The following is a 19,587-nucleotide window of genomic DNA, read 5'->3' as shown; positions in this document are numbered from 1 at the left end:
TTTAGAACTGTATAATGACATTGAAGCAATTAACTTTCAAATTATCTTTCGTTTTGCTCTATAAAGCGATTGTAACATATGTCTAATAGTTTATGCAGATATATCCTCACATGTGTTGTAGCAAAGGAGGACTCAACCTTCCTTTGCAATTACATGCACTAATATACTGTGGAGTACTGCGTAATCCTTTGGTTCTAGTTATCATAAATCCCTTGACTAACTGTAACAGCCATGATCTCAGGGATCAATTTAGTCTGAGCATCATGTATCCCATCATTCAACACCAATTATTTTCTGCTTAATGTGTTTCACGCCTAAATCATTGTGAGTTCAACTATTTGCTAAGTGACGGATAGCGAGACCCACATACCAGTAATACTATGGGTTAGCGAGTCCTTTTGAAGTTACCCTTCCTTTTACTCCACATTTGACATAGAGCGTGTGAAATATATTTTAGCCTATCTGTTTTACATGCTTCACGCTTGATCACCCGCGCGCTCAACAGCTAGCTAACTAGTGACTGATAGCGCTACCCGCATAAAAGCAATGACCTAATCCACATTACGCTTGGGCTAACTTCCGCGTCGCCTCTACGTGAGCTGAAATTTATTAATCCATAACGGTTGAAGCTTTGATCATACGCAGAGTATCAAGTAACGAGTGAGTAGATAGTCCTAATAGCAGTGTGCTAATTGTGCATTTTGATACACACACTGTTATTATCACTTTTATTATCTTTATTCATGTTCATCATCACTAGCTAAATCTAAAATAAAAACAGGTTCAGTTCATGCATATTACATACATCATATCTCACTACTAATCGTTTTATCTACTGTTTATATACATGTATTTATCTGCTAGTTGCTGTCTGACAAGAGGAAGTTATTAAAGGACCTGGCAATTATTATACCACTGAGTTTAATATCAGCAAAGCGTTCTATACCTCTGATAAAGGGCTTGTTCCTATAGCCATTTACCACAGTAATGGTTGCAATTAATTACCTTAGATTGATGGAATGAACGGCAAGGAAGGCCAGGCAGGAGTATCACACTCACTCACATAACAAGACAAAACTGATTTCATAATAATGATGTGGTGTGAAATTTGCGTTGCACGTGATTGATATAAGCGGACAAACAGGTGGACAATATTTTATGGATACGCTATCTTTCAAGTAAATGTTGTAGTGGATTTACATATACTTTAAATAACTCATTGCTATGATAAAGAAATACATGTACGTTCCTCTCCAAATTGTGATATTACAATTTACAATCGCTTGATAAATTTCCATGCTACAGATTAGAGTTCATCGCTACGCTGTCAGTGTATTTGCAGCCATAGATTGTAATCTAACAGAGTTGTCTCTATGTAGTTTTTGAACATAAGTGAAAATGATTTAGTTGATGGTATTACATACACATTTCACCCTAGTTAATTATGATATTATTGCAGCAAACTAGATGTTCTTGACTTCAACTTTCTGAACAAGATACAAAATGCTGTTCATTCATTTCAAAGTAAAACTCATGCAAACATTGCTTGTTGCATCTCAGTGTTGCTTGCTAGGGCATGAAAAGTCACTCAAAGTTCAACATTTTCTTTAAAGAGCGGTTGATTGAAACCAAAAGCTTTCACAAATTGTGTTACAACTTGTTGCAGAAAGTTTCAGCGATGATGTTATACTTCTATATATAGGTAGTGAAGTGAATCTCAGACAAGGTGTGTTTTATTTCTAGATTACAATGGCTGATGCTGTAGTAGATGTTGAGTGTGAATTTTGCTGCTGTAAAAGTGACACTATTGTCAACCCTAAAGTGCTGCCATGTAACCATATTCACTGTATGACCTGTTTGACCACCTACTATGAGAGCAAACACCTGCTGTTGTGTGGAAACAGTGGATGTGGGTGAGTCTTCCTAAGCCTATATGTTAGTTAAAGTTAAAATATATAATAGTGCACATAGCCTGGGTTATGATGCATAACAACTGCACTGTTGTATTGCATCATTGCAACGCAATACACTAGTTTTGCAATCACTTACAACTTTTAATGTGCAGTTGACACTTACTGCTACTGTAACTGCATTCTTACTGCAAATACCTGGCTGCATTCCACTGCAGATTTACTTCCATGACGCATATAAAAGTAAACATAACAATTTATTTGCACTGCACATGTATATTCTTAAAAATCTGAAACTACACATATACTGCAGCTATGCTTTAGTATGGGGTTGATATATGGATCAGCTTACACTGCTGATTTTCTAGTTGTTGATACTGCACTGTATAAAATTGTCCACTGCTGGGTTTTGTAAGTTCAAGAAATTACACTCTAACTTCCATACCATCTCATGTATTTCACGCTGCTTTAGCCAATTTTGTGTAAGCAGGAGCATATTATGTTATAGCAGTATCAGTTATGATCGTTCTAAATTACACCAGGGTTTGTAGACAACATCTTTTAGACAAGCTTTTTATGTCATGCAGTGCAGGATTCTAACACGTTTCTTCATAATTAACCGGGCAATAGTCAATAAACTTCAAGTTTATTAACAACTATGAACTATTACCAACTTTATTACCAACAACAGACGACGGTCGAAAGACAACGGTCTGTCAACCGCCGTCTGCGGACAGGCGGTCAACAGACGGCGGTCTGTTGATCGTTATCAGTGAAATTTGTAGGGCTAAAGGTTTAGTAATGAAAAGTCATTTGAAGCGGTTGGGTTGATCAACTAGCACTGTTGGTTGTTATGCGTAACGACCAAAATAACTATTGTTCTAATTAATTGAAATGATGATTATTAACTGACTAAATCATTAGCTGACAATGTGAGTTACTATCTTTTTATAGGTAAGTATTTTAATACCTGTGTTAAGCCAACTAAGTAATGTGTTTAGTAACCTTAAGCTTTATTACCTGGGTTAAGCTATAATGTAGTTGATATAATTAATACCCTTTAGCCTCGTATTCACGGAAATTCAACTACAACTAGCTTTAATTCGTGTCCCATTCATGAAAAATCAACACTCCATATGACTGTCCAAAAATGGGGAAAGCTATATTCATGTTTATATAAACACTCATTAACCCTTCGTATAAACACTCATTAACCCTTTCATTCAAACACTGACCTACCTCTAATCTTTTATGCAAACACCAACCAACCGGCTATTCAGACATCTGATAATCCAACAAGAACAAAAATCCTGCTCCAGGGCAACATCATAATACATAGTATTATGATAATATTAATATTATATATAATATTAATATTATATAATATTATAATAATTATATTAATTATAATAATATTATAATAATAATATTAATAGTATTACATAATACATAGTATGCTTGCATTTGTACTGAAGTTGGCCAACTCAAAGCTCAATATTTAACTCAAAATGTGCTTTTGACTTACAGCCTACATTCATACTGTTTGTGGTTTACAACAAGATCTTTGCTGTTTAAACATTGTTTTCCAAAACAAATGACCAATAGTAAGATAGTTATATAGTTTGGTAAATTTGTTGGTGTAATTTCATATCAAGTTACTCCTGATCTCTTAAACTGAAAAGTAAAAATGTTCTGCATGCTTCTGTGTGTCTCACAATCAACTTGGTGGATTTTATTAATTAACCACCTATAATAAACTTACATAAAACTTTGATAGATTTTATCAGAAAGTATAAGTATCTTTATCATTTGCAATTGTTTGTGATATCTCAATTGAACTGACTGGCAATATTTTTCAAGATTAATATCGTCAAAACTCATCACTGATAAAATGCTCAAAAGAAAGCTCTATTTGAAAAGATGAGACTATTTGCTATTGATACTTTGGTTGATATCGCTTAGTTCGATCAAGTCGTGTTTTGCTTTTTATTTCTTCAGACTCTATTCAACTATGGACATGATAATCACAGTCTTGTTTAATTCAAGCATCTTACCGAGATCAAATTTTGTCAATTTTAATCTCAAAATATCCTTGCAGTCATACCACCTCAAACATCAAAATCAATTGTAGTTGACAGAATCGCACCCATACTTTCTGATAAACTCTCCAATAAATTTTGGAAAGTCCTTAAGTTAGAAATATATTGTTCAGTTTAAAGAAAACCTTAATATTCTTCAATGTTATAATCTGTATGTTTGTCTCTAATGTTATCTAAATAAAACAGATACCATACTTTTGACCTTGTAGCGACCGCGAGATTACGATGGAAAAACCACTAGAGTCCCGGGCAGTAACTGGCTCGATTTGAGCTTTCGACATGACCGCATAAAAACTGCAGTAACTTACATTAAAATTGTGGCAGTTACATACCTCAACATGCATAGGAAAGCGTAGAGATTTCTCTACAAGCCGATGCTTCTTCTATGTAGATAGCCCACAAATACTTAGCAACGAAAGTCTCGATTTGCTGAAGCTACGAATTTTGTATTCGTAGTATATGCAGTTGTATTTTTCTAATTGATAATAGTAATTGACAATGTTGTAAAAATAATACTTTCATGGATTCATATGTTCACAAGAATTTGCAAAGAAAACTGATTGTCGAAGCACATTGAACGTGGAGTTACGAGCTCCCTTGCAATGCAGGAGCGCTTTCGAAATTTTCAGCGTGTGACCCTAACGACTTGCAAATAATGGAGGCTTGACATGGTAGTAGAAACTTGGCTGTAACTCGCATGCAAATTGGCATGGAACTATAAATGAATATGCATTTGAAAGCTTACAAATTTCTCAACAAACATCCATTTATTTCCTGAGAATCACCTGTGAACATTTTAGTCAACAGTCAGAGTAGACAAATTTGTCACCCCTCTACCATGAACTTTCGATACAAATACATTTTTAGAAGCAATATCTCCGCCAAAACCAGTTTATGATAAACATATGCAGGGTGTCATATGTTTACAAGAGTTTGCAAAAAAATGGTTGTCCAAGCGCACCAAAATTGTAGTTAGGAGCTTCTGTGCATTGCGGGTGTTGACCTTTGAAATGCTCATGACTCCATGGCGATTAGCAGTGGAGTTACCCAACCTGGCTCCTCAAATTGTGCTATAGCTTTGGTACAAATTGACATAAAACTGCTAATGAATACGCATCTAAAAGCTGAAATACTTTCCTACGGACTGAATATTTGCCTCCAGACAGCTTGCAAAGACTGCAACTTTAGATCTTTATATTCAGTTACGATTTTTACTGTCAGATTTATATGTATTTCTTGAAACTGTAGATTCATGTAACAATTTTGCATATCAACTGATTGCACGGAGGCATGGGTACTGCAGCAAGGATTAACTGGTTGTGCACATGAAAAATTGAGTGGTGAGCCTGTATGCACACATTTGGTGGAGCAGCAAAAAACAGGAAGCAACATTTATTATGAACAGAAACAGCAAATGACGGAGAAATCATTCTGCCAGATGGCAAAACACTATGACAACTGCACTCTTTGATTAGATGTTCCCTGAAAAGGGGCGAGGGCAACAAATACAACATAACATACCAATTCTCAACAAATACAATATATCATGATATTTCAGGAAATTTATGTACAATAGCTGGCAACACAACAAAACATTTGCAGAAACTAAATTAAAAACAATTTGGAAATTTATTTAGCATGGTAAGGATCAAAACATGGTTTGCACAAGGGTACTCCACAGGCTTGGCATTTAAATTTAGTTTCATCTCGCTTACGGGTGTCGTCATTAGCTCGCTTTGGGCAGGGCTTACAAACTCTATATTTAGCCTGTTTACCTTTTTCTGGACTATTTAGCACTAATCGATGAGTGGAAGAAGGTGAAGCGCTGGGAACAGTGTTTTGCGACAAGATCCAGTGTATTCAAATATTTAATCAATTAATTTCTGTCAAAACTCTAAGTCAGTTATTTTACAACCGCTATGGATTCTATAAACTATGGCTGCATTGTACACACAAATATCTAATAAATGAAAAAATAGTTTTTTGTACCATTTCATGGTTTTCGGGCAGCGTTATAATAATGAAAATTTTGATCAGATTTGTCAACTCCTCCCATGTAATTGTTGTAATCAAAAATTGCAGCTGGTTTGCAAACTTTCTCCCCTTTATAGTTTACTTTGCCTGTATCTACGACATCCAAGTTTTTATGCATAGTTGAAATTACAGAAATATTTTTTTATCTCTCCAACAGCCAATCATACTTTCTCCATTAGAAAAGCTTGTTGTTTCACCTTTTTAATAGCTTTTCCATTGCAAACTTTCAAATCATTAGGAACCCTTCTTCTGTTTGGACGCAGAATTCCGCAAACATGAGTGTTATTTTTTATAAGTTCAGCTGCTAACTCTTGCGAATTATAATAATTATCTATATATAAACAACGACCCGAATTAAGCAAGCCATTCATTAATTTCATCACTATGTTGTGAGTGATGCCTCTACCAGTTCCTTCGGCTTGTTCTCGCTCATCACCAATGTACACAGACAGCTTGTGCACATAGTCAGAGACAGCATCACAGAGAGCAAATAGCTTTATTCCAATTCTAGATCTTTTAGATGGAATATACTGCCTGAAGCTGAGCCGTCCTTTCCAAGCCAACGAGCTTTCATCTATAGATATAAATTTACCGGGCAGCAAAACAGAAGATAACCGGATAGATATCATGGCTAAAACCTTTCCTTGCTTGTACAATTTATTGCCATCAGGGTTTTCCAAATTGTCAGTGAAATGCAAACTGTTCAAATCCATTAAAGACTTATTCCTTGAAATCATTTTACTAAACATTGGCGTTAATATTAAATATGTGGTTGCGTCAAAGTTGAGTTGATCTTAGAAGAAAGCTTTTTTTTCTCCATCAGTTGATATGTTGTTTGTTGTGTTACGCGATTGCATTGCCAAGATATTTGAAGATTAAAATCGAAAAAATCTGATCACCGTAAAAATGCTCAGGTCACAAAAACGTGCCCAGACTTGCCCAAAATGATGTCACGCGTTATACAACCTGTCTCTATCTCTCGTATTCACATCGGGTATTTGCGATAAAAGTCTAGTCCTACGCCGCTCTATTGGCATATATCTTATTTTGTATTTGCTCAAGTTGGCTAGAATAAAATTTTAAATCTAGCTACAGATGCATTATTATGAATGTTTCAAAGGCATCAAATAACGAAAATTGAAAACTCGTTCTACTCACTTTCTCCAAATGTTGTGTAAAGATTTGGGTACCGTCTACCAATTCTACCGGTCTACGGTAATTCTGTCAAGCTAACTATGTTGAATAAGGTTTTTGTATCAGCACAGTTCTGCCGTTACCCATAGTAACGATATACAGCCTCCCATAAGTCCCGCCCACCTTATGTATGTCGCCTATCCTTGGGGGCGGGGCTGTATATCATTGCCTACACTTACTACTAGTTTCTTACTACCGTAAGTAAGCAAGCCACGTCTTTGGAAAGGATATACATATTGATAGAATTTTAAGGATGAGAAGTCTGCTGCAAACTGAATTTGAACTCACATTCTCCAGTTATGCCGACATCCATATACCATATCCAATTCACTACAAAGTTCTGCAAATCATGTTTTGCATGATCTTCAACAATATTATTTTATTATATAATTTTTACAAGCAAATATATTTTCATCTCGGCATAAAGTTTTTATTAAAAATATTCATCAAGTCTTGGCCACTCACATAATTTTAGCTGATACAATAAGACAAATTCATCTACTGCAACAAACTCAAACAAAACATCATGGTTTATGCAGCACACATTCAAATCTCTCTTTCCCCTTTATGGCAGTTTCCACACTGACAAAGCTGCTTCGGCTGGTGGCATGACATAAACATTCTGTAATCAGTAAAACAAATGCAATAAATATATGTCATTCATAGATATGTCATTCTAAAGCGTATCTATTGAAAGCTTTCAAATTGGGAGTTAAACAGATAGCGAGTGTAATTTTAAAAACGAATAAATGTTTAACAAAGGGTCAAGTACGCCAAGCCAACGATTCTGAGCTTTGGTTCTGGAAATTAAAGATTTGCATTGATCAATCAATTTTCTTCACTTTCTACAAGTGAAAAGTGAACATCTAAAGTCAAATCATAAATCTAATTTACTAGATAAAGCTGCCACAGAAAGTTTGATGCAACTATAGCTAGGTGAACCGATAAAAAATGTAAAACAATGATTAGTGATAGCAAAAGTTATAATTTTATTAATTAGTAGGCCTACATGTATTAATGAGTACTAAAATATTACCTTTAGTATATTCATCAATCTAAGCCATTGTATAGCTAGATGCTAAAGATTAAAAAGAAGCCGTCAAGAACTCACTGTACATACGTATCTCGCACGCGCAGGAAATGACATTTTAGCCTCAAACAGGAAAATATAATCTGAATGTAAACTCAACAGGAAACTCTATAGGAGACTCATAGTAAAAGATAAATTTACTTCCATTCTTCGATCTTCCTCCGTAGAACTTTACCTACTTGATGCCAAGAAAACTCAGAGTCACCTTCACAGTAACTTTACAACAATTTTACTTTTACATGTATGTTGTTCGCCAATAAAACACGTCGATCGAGTAATTCATTAAAGTAACGATGTTAATTAATTTAGTAAATATCGATGTCCATGCGATTTAATAACAGAGTAAAGTCCCTAAATTTGAGATCACAGACAACACGTTTTACGAGTGATAACATTTATTACGGCCTATATAAAAATTTCGCGCTGATAATTGGCTAAGGAAGCGACCTCATATTTATCGCTTGTGGTTTCTTTTCAGATATATTGCTTGTGACTTCACGAAAGAAGCACCCGCTGGAAAGTGAGCTTTTCAAAAAAAGGCCTCATTCAAACGCATATATCTCTGGACAGGGTTGGTCTACAAAGACAAAAATGGCATCAAATTGTAGCTGATGTTTTAGCCTTTTGTGGGTCTTAATTTCTTAAATCGAATTTTTTGGCGTAACCACATCTTTAACGGATTGATAGACTAATACAACAACAAATTAGGCTTTTTGACAATTCCAATGAGCAAAACTAAGCCAAAAGCTCGCCAAACATCTTTGCCATCGACAGGCTCCCAGGCATTGCCATGTATTTGAAGGCCATATCTATTTATTTCGCTAACTATCACATTCATGATGGCCGATGTAATAAAAAGCTGTAAATAATTGAAAATACTTATCTGCCCAGTAATGTTACTTTGAACTCCTGCCAAGCTCTCATCAAAATGCAGTTATTTTGGTTTTAGATCAGCTCCTCTTTCAAATCCGAAGTTACTCTCTGGTTCAACGTCGGTCGTTTCATTCTCACTTTCACCATCAGATTCACTCAGTTGATCTTCTTTTTCACTTTCATCGTCTTCCCCACATTCTTCTGACCTGAAATCTTCTTTTTCACTTTCGAACCAGTCGATATCATCATCATCTAAACAACATTTTTTAGCCAAGTTCAAATAATCACTTTCGTCCATGTTGATCGGCTTTCCATAAAGAAAGATCAAACCTTTACAACGTGTTCTTTTTGCACATGCGCATAAGAGATTAATTATAGCCTCAAAACAGTAGTAAAAAACTTACTGAAATTGCTCAAATTATTAATTTTAAATTTTAATGCTGTTTTTAAAATAAATAAAACTTTGTTAAAAAGGTCTATCGAAAACGGAAACATGTCGGTATTTTCAGTTTTGGTACGCTGAGGCATTGCTCGTAAACCGATAAAGTTCGGTTTTGGTTTGCAAAGGGTTAATATACAGGGACGACAGGGAATCATTAAGTATCTTATTCAATCTAAGTTTACACCTTCCTCGTTGTAGAAATCACTGGTAATTTCTAAGTATTCGTCTCTCCTTATGTTCACTTCAAGTACATTGCACTTTTAACCCTTTAGCGACTGCGCGGCCACGATAGAAAAACCACTAGAGTACCGTGCAATAACTTGCGCGATTTGAGCTGCCGACATGAACGCATAGAAACTGCAGTAACTTACAAGAAAATTGTGGCAGTTACATAAATTAGTATGCATAAGAAAGCTCAGAAATTTCTCTACAAGCTGATGCTTTTTCTATGTAGATAACTCACAAATACTTGCCAACAAAAATGTCGATTTGCTGAAGCTATGAAATTTTTATTTTTGTATGCCATTTTCAATTGTATTTTTCTAATTGATATAAGTAATTGACCATGTTGTACTAAAGATACTTGCATAGAGTCATATGTTCACAACATCTTGCAAAAAAAACTGATCGTCGAAGAGCATTGAATGCGGAGTTACAAGCTCCGTTGCAATGCAGCAGGGGTGTTAAACTCAAATTCACAGTGGGCCAAAATCAAGCAGAGAAGTAAAGTCACGGGCCAAAGTCAATATTTATTGAAAAATTAACTGCAACTGATATGTAATGTTTAACCTTTTCATATGAAAACAAACTTTAGTTTTGCTTAAACACAGAATTTGGAACAACCAAAGCTTTATATTACAAAAATGTGAGAAATTAAATTTGAAATAAAAGACACGGTGAAATCCATTTCATATTTAAATAAATAAAGTAGTATGTCTCTCCCCTTATCCTTTCCAGTTCCTTTTTCAAGTAAATCTTTTTCAAAGCCAACAACAGAACTAAAAATAATAATGTCATTCGATAAAAATCCAACATTTCAACTATTGACAGACCATGCCTTGCAGTAGAAAAAATGCATAAGAAACAGATATATTCAAGCTCAGTTTGCTACGCTCTGATTTACTCTACACATTGGTCTAAGCCAGATACCTGGCATCTTTTCTTAGATGCAAGTTCGTCAAAGTCTGGAGTCAGGCTCTGAGCTGAGGAAAGCCTCAGGACGGAGTGAAGGTGCTCATCAGTGAGTGGACTTCTGTGAGGTGTTTTGTTCACCTTCATCATAGAGAACAGTTGCTCACATAGATATGTGCTGCCGAACATTGAGAGCATCTGAGCAACTTGGGTGCGTAATTGAGGCATTGTGTCGGGGAGGAAACATGGAAACTGCGCAGCACCAACAGAGTCATATTTTGATTTGAGCATGTCATTACATTGGAGTTCAATTAGCTCCATTTGGAGGCTGGTTGGTGCGCTTTCCACATCGATCGCAAACGGGTTACTGAGCAGTTCAAATCTCCCTTTCTGAGCCTCGAAGTCGGCAAATCGCCGGGAAAACTCGGCGCTGAGCGCGTTGATTTTTTCAGCGAACTGTGCGCTAGGCAGCACGGCAGGAGACATTTCCGCTGCCATGGTTTGGCAGCACCGAAAATGACCAAAGTTTCCTTGCACCATCTGTGTCTTCTACAGATGCAACTTAGTTTTGAAGGGCCTCACAGCTGCGTACATGTCTGTGATGACGTGGCCCCGTCCCTGAAGCTGCAGGTTAAGCACATTGAGATGGCTCACAATGTCAGAGAGAAATGCCAGCTCACACAGAAACTTTTCATCTCTCAGCTCTGTTGTGTCCTTCCCTTTGTTCTCCATAAACTGACAGATTTCCTCGCGCAGCTCAAAACATCTGTTCAGTACTTTCCCTCTGCTTAGCCATCTCACCTCTGTGTTCTGAATCCAACTCCTCCAGAAAAGACTTGAACTGCCGGTGATTCAAACCCTTGGCTCTTATGAAGTTGACCACTCCTTTTATAGAGCTCATAACATGTTCCATTTGCAAAGCTTTGCCACAGAGCGCTTCCTGATGAATGATACAGTGATAAACTGTAAGCTTACCTGCATTTTCCTCCCGCATCTTCTCCTGAATCCTGCCGACCAATCCACTCTTTTGACCGCACATTGCGGGCGCACCATCTGTTGTCAGTCCCACAAGTTTATCCCAAGGCAGGCTCATTTCAGTCATACATTTGGATACTTCTTCAAAGATATCTTTTCCTGTGGTCGTTCCATGTATTGATTTTAATCCTAAAAGTTCCTCTGTGACGCACAGGCTCGAGTCTACTCCACGGATGAAGATTGACAGCTGGGCAGTATCAGACGTGTCGCTGCTCTCATCCACAGCAAGGGAGTATGCAATAAAATCTTTTCCCTTTTTTATTAGTTGTTCATGTAGATTAGTAGAAAGCTCACACACGCGCTCAGCCACGGTATTTCTGCTCAGGCTCATGTTTAAAAATTCTTGCTTCTTATCTGGGCACACGATGTCGCAAACTTTGACCATGCACTTTTTGACAAACTCTCCCTCACTGAAGGGCCGGGCTCATTTTGCGATCTCTGCTGCCACAATAAAGCTGGCTTTTACAGCAGCTTCACTTTTTGATTTTGCTTTCGTGAACAAGGTCTGCCTGCAAGCCAGACTTCTTTTCATCTCCTCCACCTTCTGCAGCTTCTGCTTTAGGTCCAGGTCCTTGTACTTTTCATAATGTTTCGTTTCATAGTGTCTTCTTATGTTATATTCTTTTATTACAGCCACGCTAGCTCCGCACACAAGACAAACAGGTTTGTCCTTTATAGTCATGAACAAATAATTTGCCTCCCACCTGTCTTGGAAGGTCTTGTTGTCTATCTTTCGTTTGACCATTTTTGTGGAGGGTGAAATTATTAATTTGTCCGATGCGACCGGGGCATGGATGACTGACTGTAAACGGAAGTAAGGAGCGCTTGCCGGGTTTTACTGCGCGGCAAATTACTAGCAAAGCATTATGGGATTTGTAGTATTAGTGGCACAGTATATACCGCGGGCCAGCTCTAATGCACATTTGATATGATCTCGCGGGCCAATTATAATCACACTGCGGGCCAAATTTGGCCCGCGGGCCTGAGTTTGACACATATGCATTGAGTTTGACACATAAGCATTGAATGCGGAGTTACAAGCTCCGTTGCAATGCAGGAACGCCTCTCGAAATTTTCAGCGCAAGACTAACAACCTGCGAATAATGGAGGCGCGACATGGTCGTCTAAACTTGGCTATAACTCGCATGCAAATTCGCATGGAGCTGTAAATGAATATGCATTTGAAAGCTTAGAAATTTTTCAACAAACAGCCATTTATTCCCTGTACATCGACTGGGAACACTTTAGTCACAAGACAGATTCGACGAAGTTGTCACCCCTCTACCATGAAATTTCGATAACAAATACACTTTTAGAAGCAATATCTCTGCTAAAACCGGTTCATGATAAGCATCTGCATGGTGTCATATGTTTACAAGAGTTTGCAAAAAAATAGGTTGTCCAAGCGCATCAAAAGTGTAGTCAGGTGCCCCTGTGGATCGCGGGTGCAGACCTACGAAATGCTCCTGACGCCATGGCGATAATCAGTGCTGCAGTTACCGGACATGGCCCCTCAAACTCTGGTGCAAATTTATATAAAACTGCAAATGAATATGCATCTGAAAGCTGAGATATTTTCCTACAGACTGAGATTTTTTCCTCAGGGCAGCTTTCAAACACTGCAACTTCAGATCTATATATTCAGTTATTATTTTTTTCTGTCAGATTGATATGCATTTCTTGAAACTATAGATTCATGTAACAATTTTGCAAACTGATCGCATGGATGCATGTGTGCTGCAGCAAAGATTAACTGGTTGTGCACAAGAAGAATTGAGTGGTGAGCCTGTATTCACACAGTTGGTGAAGCAGCAAAAGACAGGAAGCAACATTTATTATGAGTAGAAACGGCAAATGATGGAGAAATCCTTCTGCCAGATGGCAGAACAATATGAGAACTGAACTCTTTGATTAGATGTGGCCCTGAAGAGGGCCGTGGGCAACAAATACAACATAACAATGCACAACAACTACAATATATCATGACATTTCAGCAAGTGTATGTACAATAGCTAACAACACAACAAAGCATTTGCATAAACTAAATTATTTTAAATACAATTTGGAAATTTATCTAGCATGGTAAGGCTCAAAACAGGGTTCGCACAAAGGTACTCCACATGCTTGGCATTTAAATCTAGTTTCGTCTCGCTTACGGGTGTTGTCGTCAGCTCACTTTGGGCAGCGCCTACAAATTCTATATTTAGCTCGTTTACCTTTTCCTGGACTATTTAGCACTAATCGATGAGCGGAAGAAGTTGAAGCGCGGGGAACAGTGTTTTTGCGGCAAGATCCAGTGTATTCAAATATTTGTCTAATTAATTTCTGTCGAAACTCTAAGTCAGTTATTTTACAACCGCTACGGATTCTATAAACTATGGCTGCGTTGTACACACAATTATCTAATAAATGGAAAAATAGTTTTTTGTACCATTTCATGGTTTTACGCGCAGCGTTATAATAATGCAAATTTTGATCAGATTTGTCAACTCTTCCCATGTATCGGTTGTAATCCAAAATAGCAGCTGGTTTGCAAAATTTATCCCCTTTTATAGTTTACTTTGCCTGTATCTACGACATCCAAGTTTTTATGCATAGTTGAAATTACAGAAATATATTTCTTATCTCTCCAACAGCCAATCATACTTTCTCCATTAGAAAAGCTTGTTGTTTCACCTTTTTTAATAGCTTTTCCATTGCAAACTTTCAAATCTTTAGGAACACCTTTTCTGTTTGCACGCAGAGTTCCGCAAACATGAGTGTTATTTTTAATAAGTTCAGCTGCTAACTCTGGCGAATTATAATAATTATCCATATATAAACAACGACCCGAATTAAGCAAACCATTCATTAATTTCATCACTATGTTGTGAGTGATGCCTCTACCAGTTCCTTCGGCTTGTTCTCGCTCATCACCAATGTACACAGACAGCTTGTGCACATAGCCAGAGACAGCATCGCAGAGAGCAAATAGCTTTATTCCAAATCTAGATCTTTTAGATGGAATATACTGCCTGAAGCTGAGCCATCCTTTCCAAGCCAGCAAGCTTTCATCTATAGATATAAATTTACCGGGCAGCAAAACAGAAGATAACCGGTCAGATATCATGATTAAAACATTTCCTAGCTTGAATAACTTATTGCCATCAGGGTTTTCCGAATTGTCAGTGAAATGCAAACTGTTCAAAACCATTAAAAACTTATTCCTCGAAATCATTTTACTAAACATTGGCGTTGATAATAACGGATTGGTAGACCAATACGACAACAAAGTAGGCTTCTTGACAATACCCATGAGCAAAACTAAACCAAAAACTCGCCAAATATCTTTGCCATCGACAGACTCCCATGCATCGCCATGTTTTTGAAGGCCATATCTATTTGTTTCGTTAACTATAACATTCATGATGACCGATGTAATAAAAAGCTGTAAATAATTGAAAATACTTATCTGTCCAGTAATTCGACTTTGTACACCTGCCAGGCTCTCATCAAAATGCAGTCCTTTCGGTTTTAGATCAGCTCCTCTTTGAAATCCGAAATTACTCCCTGGTTCAACGTCGGTCGTTTCACTCTCACTTTCGTCATCAGATTCACTCTGTCGATCTTCTTTTTCACTCTCATCGTCTTCCCCACATTCTTCTGACCTGAAATCCTCTTCCTCACTTTCGAACCAGTCGATATCATCCTCTAAACAAATTTTTTTAGCCGAGCTCAAATTATCACGTCCGTCCATGTTGATCAGTTTTCCATAAAGAAAGATCAAATCTTTACAACGTGTTCTTTTTGCACATGCGCATAAAATTTATTATTTATAGCGTCAAAACAGTAGTAAAAAATTTACTGAAATTGCTCAAATTTTTAATTTTAATTTTTAACGCTAATTTTGAAATAAATAAAACGTTTTAACCCTATCCGTACCAAAACCGACCTTTGTCGGTTTACGAGCAATGTCTCAGCGTACCAAAACCGACAAACCCGACATTTTGGCCGTTTTCGATAGACCTTTTTTAAAACGTTGTATTTATTTTAAAAACAACGCTAAAAATTAAAATTAAAAATTTGAGCAGTTTCAGTAAGTTTTTTACTACTGTTTTGAGGCTAAAAATAATAAATTTTATGCGCATGTGCAAAAAGAACACGTTGTAAAGATTTGATCTTTCTTTATGGAAAGCGGATCAACATGGACGTTTGTGATTATTTGAGCTCGGCTAAAAAATTTGTTTAGTGGATTATATCGACTGGTTCAAAAGTGAAGAAGAGTATTTCAAGTCAGAAGAATGTGGGGAAGACGATGAAAGTGAAAAAGAAGATCGCCAGAGTGAATTGGATTGCGAAAGTGGGATTGAAACGGCCGGCGTTGAAACAGGGAATAATGACGGATATCAAAGAGGAGCTGATTTAAATCCAAAATAATTACATTTTGATGACAGCATGGCAGGAGATAAGTTCGAATACATAAACAGGTAAGTATTTTTTTATTATTTGAAGCTTTTTATAACATTGGCCATGATAAATGTAATATTTAACGAAACGAATAAATATGGCTTTCAAAAACATCGCGATGCTTCGGAGCCTGTTGATGATAAATATATGTGACGAGTTATTGGTTTAGTTTTGCATATAGGTATTCTCAAAAAGCATACTCTGTTGTCTTACTGTTCCACATTCCTTCATCATCTACGCGGATTTTTAATAAAATTGAAAGTAGAAAGAAAAATAGAAGCAAGTTTACCTTTTACTGACAATTTTGAAGACCCTGCTGGCAATAAATTGTTCAAGTTGAAAAGTGTTTTTGCCATGATATGCGACTGGTTATATTCTGTTTTGCTGCCTGATAAATTTCTATCTATAGATGAAAGCTTGCTGGCATAGAAAGGACGGCTCAACTTCAGACAGTGTATTCCATCTAACAGATATGGATCAAAGTTATTTGCTCTCCGATGCTGTCTCTGGCTATGTGCACAAGTTGTCTGTATACATGGGTGATGAGCAAGTAAAGCTGAAGGTACCGGCAGCAGATTCTCTTGTGGAATATCTCTATGCGAGTCATATTTTGATCCCGACCATGCAAAATAAATTTATTTACAAATTGTATTTTATTTAGTTTCTGCAAATGCTTCCTCGCTTTGTATTGCTAGCTTTTGTACATACGTTCGCTGAAATGTCATTATCTATTGTATTTGTTGTGTATTGATATGTTGTATTTGATGCCCATTGCCCTTATCACCCACCTTATCAAAAGAGTTCAGTTCTCATATTGCTTTGCCATCTAGCAGAATGATTTCTCCATCATTTGCTGTAATTGCTCATAATAAATGTTGCTTCCTGTCTTTTGCTGCGTCACAAAATGTGTGAATACAGGCTCACCACTCAATTCTTGTGCACAACCAGTAAATCCTTGCTGCAGCACACATTGATCTTAGCTGCATCACACCTGAATCCGTGCAATGAGTTTATATGCAAAATTGTTACTTGAATCTATAATTTCAAGAAATGCACATAAATCTGCCAGTAAAAAATCATATCTGTGAATATATTCATCTCAAGTTGCAGTCTCGACAAGCTGCTTGAAGGAAAATGTCTCAGCTTTCAGATGCATATTCATTTGCAGTCTTATGCCAATTTGCACGAGAGTTATAGCAGAGTTTGAGAAGCCATGTCGGGTAACAGTTGCACTGCTTATCGCCATGGCGATAGGAGCATTTCCGAGGTCTGCTCCCGGAATGCACAGAAGCACCTAACTCAACTTTTGATGCGCTTGAATAACCCAATTTTTTTGCAAACTCTTGTAAACATGACACCGTGCATATGTTTATTATAAACCAGTTTTGGCAGAGATATTGCTTTTAAAAATATATTTGTAATCGACATTTCATGATAGAGAGGTGACAACTTTGTTAAATCAGAATTTTGACTAAAGTGTGCTCAGCCGATTTGCAGGGAATAAATGGTTGTCCGTTGAGAAATTTCTAAGCTTTCAAATGCATATTCATTTATAGCTCCATGCTAATTTGCATGCGAGTTATAGCCAATTTTAGTCGGCCATGTCAAGCCTCGATTGTCGCAGGTCGTTAGGGTCACGCGGTGAAAATTTGGAAAGGTGCTCCTGCATTGTAACGGAGCTCATATCTACACTTTCAATGCTCTTTGACGTCCAGTTTTTTTGCAAATTGTTGTGAAGATATGAATCTATGCAAGAATTATTTAGACAACCTTGTCAATTGCCTTTATCAATTTAAAAAATACAATTAAAAATGACGTACAAAAATAAAAAATTCACTGCTTCAGCAAATTGAGACTTCTGTTGGTAAATATTTGCAAGCTATCTACATAAAAGAAGCATCAGCTTGTAGATAAATTTCTCAGCTTTCCTATGCATGTCAATTTATGTAACTGCCACAATTTTGATGTAAGTTACTGCAGTTTCTATGCGGTCATGTCGAAAGCTCAAATCGCGCCAGTTATTGGCTGGTACGCTAGCGGTTTTTCCATCGTAACCTCGCGGTCGCTAAAGGGTTAAAAAAGGTCTATCGAAAACGGCAAAAATGTCGGGTTTGTCGGTTTTGGTACGCTGAGACATTGCTCGTAAACCGACAAAGGTCGGTCTTGGTACGCAAAGGGTTAATCGAACTTTCAGAAACACTTTTATTGGTAAAAATAGCTTTGAGTGTAAGCAAGAGATACGCAGGGAAATAAAGATTCTCTAATATTGATGTCTTCTAATATCTATCATAACAATGATGCGGTCACATGAGCATTTTCCAACTACTTCAGCTTAATTTTTATTAATAAAACTTCTCAAATTTACCTTTGGCAGTTGTAGATTTATAGATTGATCCACTGCCAATTAACAAGCTTAAAAACACACCTACCGAAGTATGACTCGTAGAGTTTATCACCTATCATTGTACCATTCAAAAAGAGACTTATCTATTATAGAATGACTCGTAGCATATAAAACCTATCAGTGTATGACCCATGTAGCAAATTGTTTAGCACTTTTGACTAATTTTTTGTAGCCAGGTGTTTGAGATGCCACCAGATAATCTTCAATCTTATGACTTGGGTACAGACAAGACAATCTGTGATGTTTGTCTAAAGAAGAGCTCACCAAGACAGAAAGCAATAAGCTATTGTACTTACTGCTGTAAGAAGTTCTGCCCTGCTCATTTAGAGGTACTAGAGTTTTCCTATCATATCTTGATATGATAATTTGAATATGATTTAAGCAGTAATCTTTATTACTTTAAAATTTCAACTAATGCGATTTTGGTCTATTGTGGGTTTCATGGCTATTTAAGGTTCTTGATTTTTCAAACAATGATAATTATGTTGTAAAGCTGTAATTGTTTTATTGTTTTGAAAAAAATAACTTACCGAGTCAGTATGAGGTACAGAAAGACGACATACTTTAATCTGTCTAAATAATTAATCATTGAGTGTTGGCAGATTGAGAGTTATCAGTGTCTCATAATCACTAAACTTTGGTAAAACCAACCTGATAGGAGTCGGTTCTAAACTTACTTTGTTATTGTCACATGAATATTTTACTGATTACGTGTTCCTCACCATTCTGAAATTCAAAATATGAGATTGTAGTTAACAGTCACAGTATTGTGCTGCTTTTATATTTAAGGGTCATGATGAAATGCTAGAGGAGCATCACAAGATAACAATACTTGAGTACCTGACTCAACAACAAAAAGCTAAAGTCAGCAGCTGCCCAAAGCATAAAGACCAACGATTTGTTCTTGGATGTAAAGTCTGCTATGTGCT

The 19,587-nt window shown here is 36.8% G+C and overlaps 1 long non-coding RNA gene and 1 pseudogene across 1 annotated transcript; one reads left to right on the top strand and one right to left on the bottom strand.

The window, feature by feature from the left end:
* The first annotated feature begins 618 nt into the window (after nt 1-618).
* Nucleotides 619-18,877, top strand: LOC137402872 (uncharacterized). Its single transcript, XR_010979496.1, has 3 exons — nt 619-660; nt 1,744-1,913; nt 18,831-18,877. It is a non-coding gene; the product is annotated as an uncharacterized lncRNA (long non-coding RNA).
* On the bottom strand, nt 10,762-12,553 carry LOC137401832 (general transcription factor II-I repeat domain-containing protein 2-like; annotated as a pseudogene).
* Nucleotides 18,878-19,587: the final 710 nt, after the last annotated feature.

This window comes from Watersipora subatra, chromosome 8, assembly GCF_963576615.1.
Source record: "Watersipora subatra chromosome 8, tzWatSuba1.1, whole genome shotgun sequence".
In the NCBI taxonomy this organism is placed as follows: domain Eukaryota; kingdom Metazoa; phylum Bryozoa; class Gymnolaemata; order Cheilostomatida; family Watersiporidae; genus Watersipora; species Watersipora subatra.
Note: the sequence above shows the minus strand (reverse complement) of the source record. Positions and strands in the feature narration are given on the sequence as shown.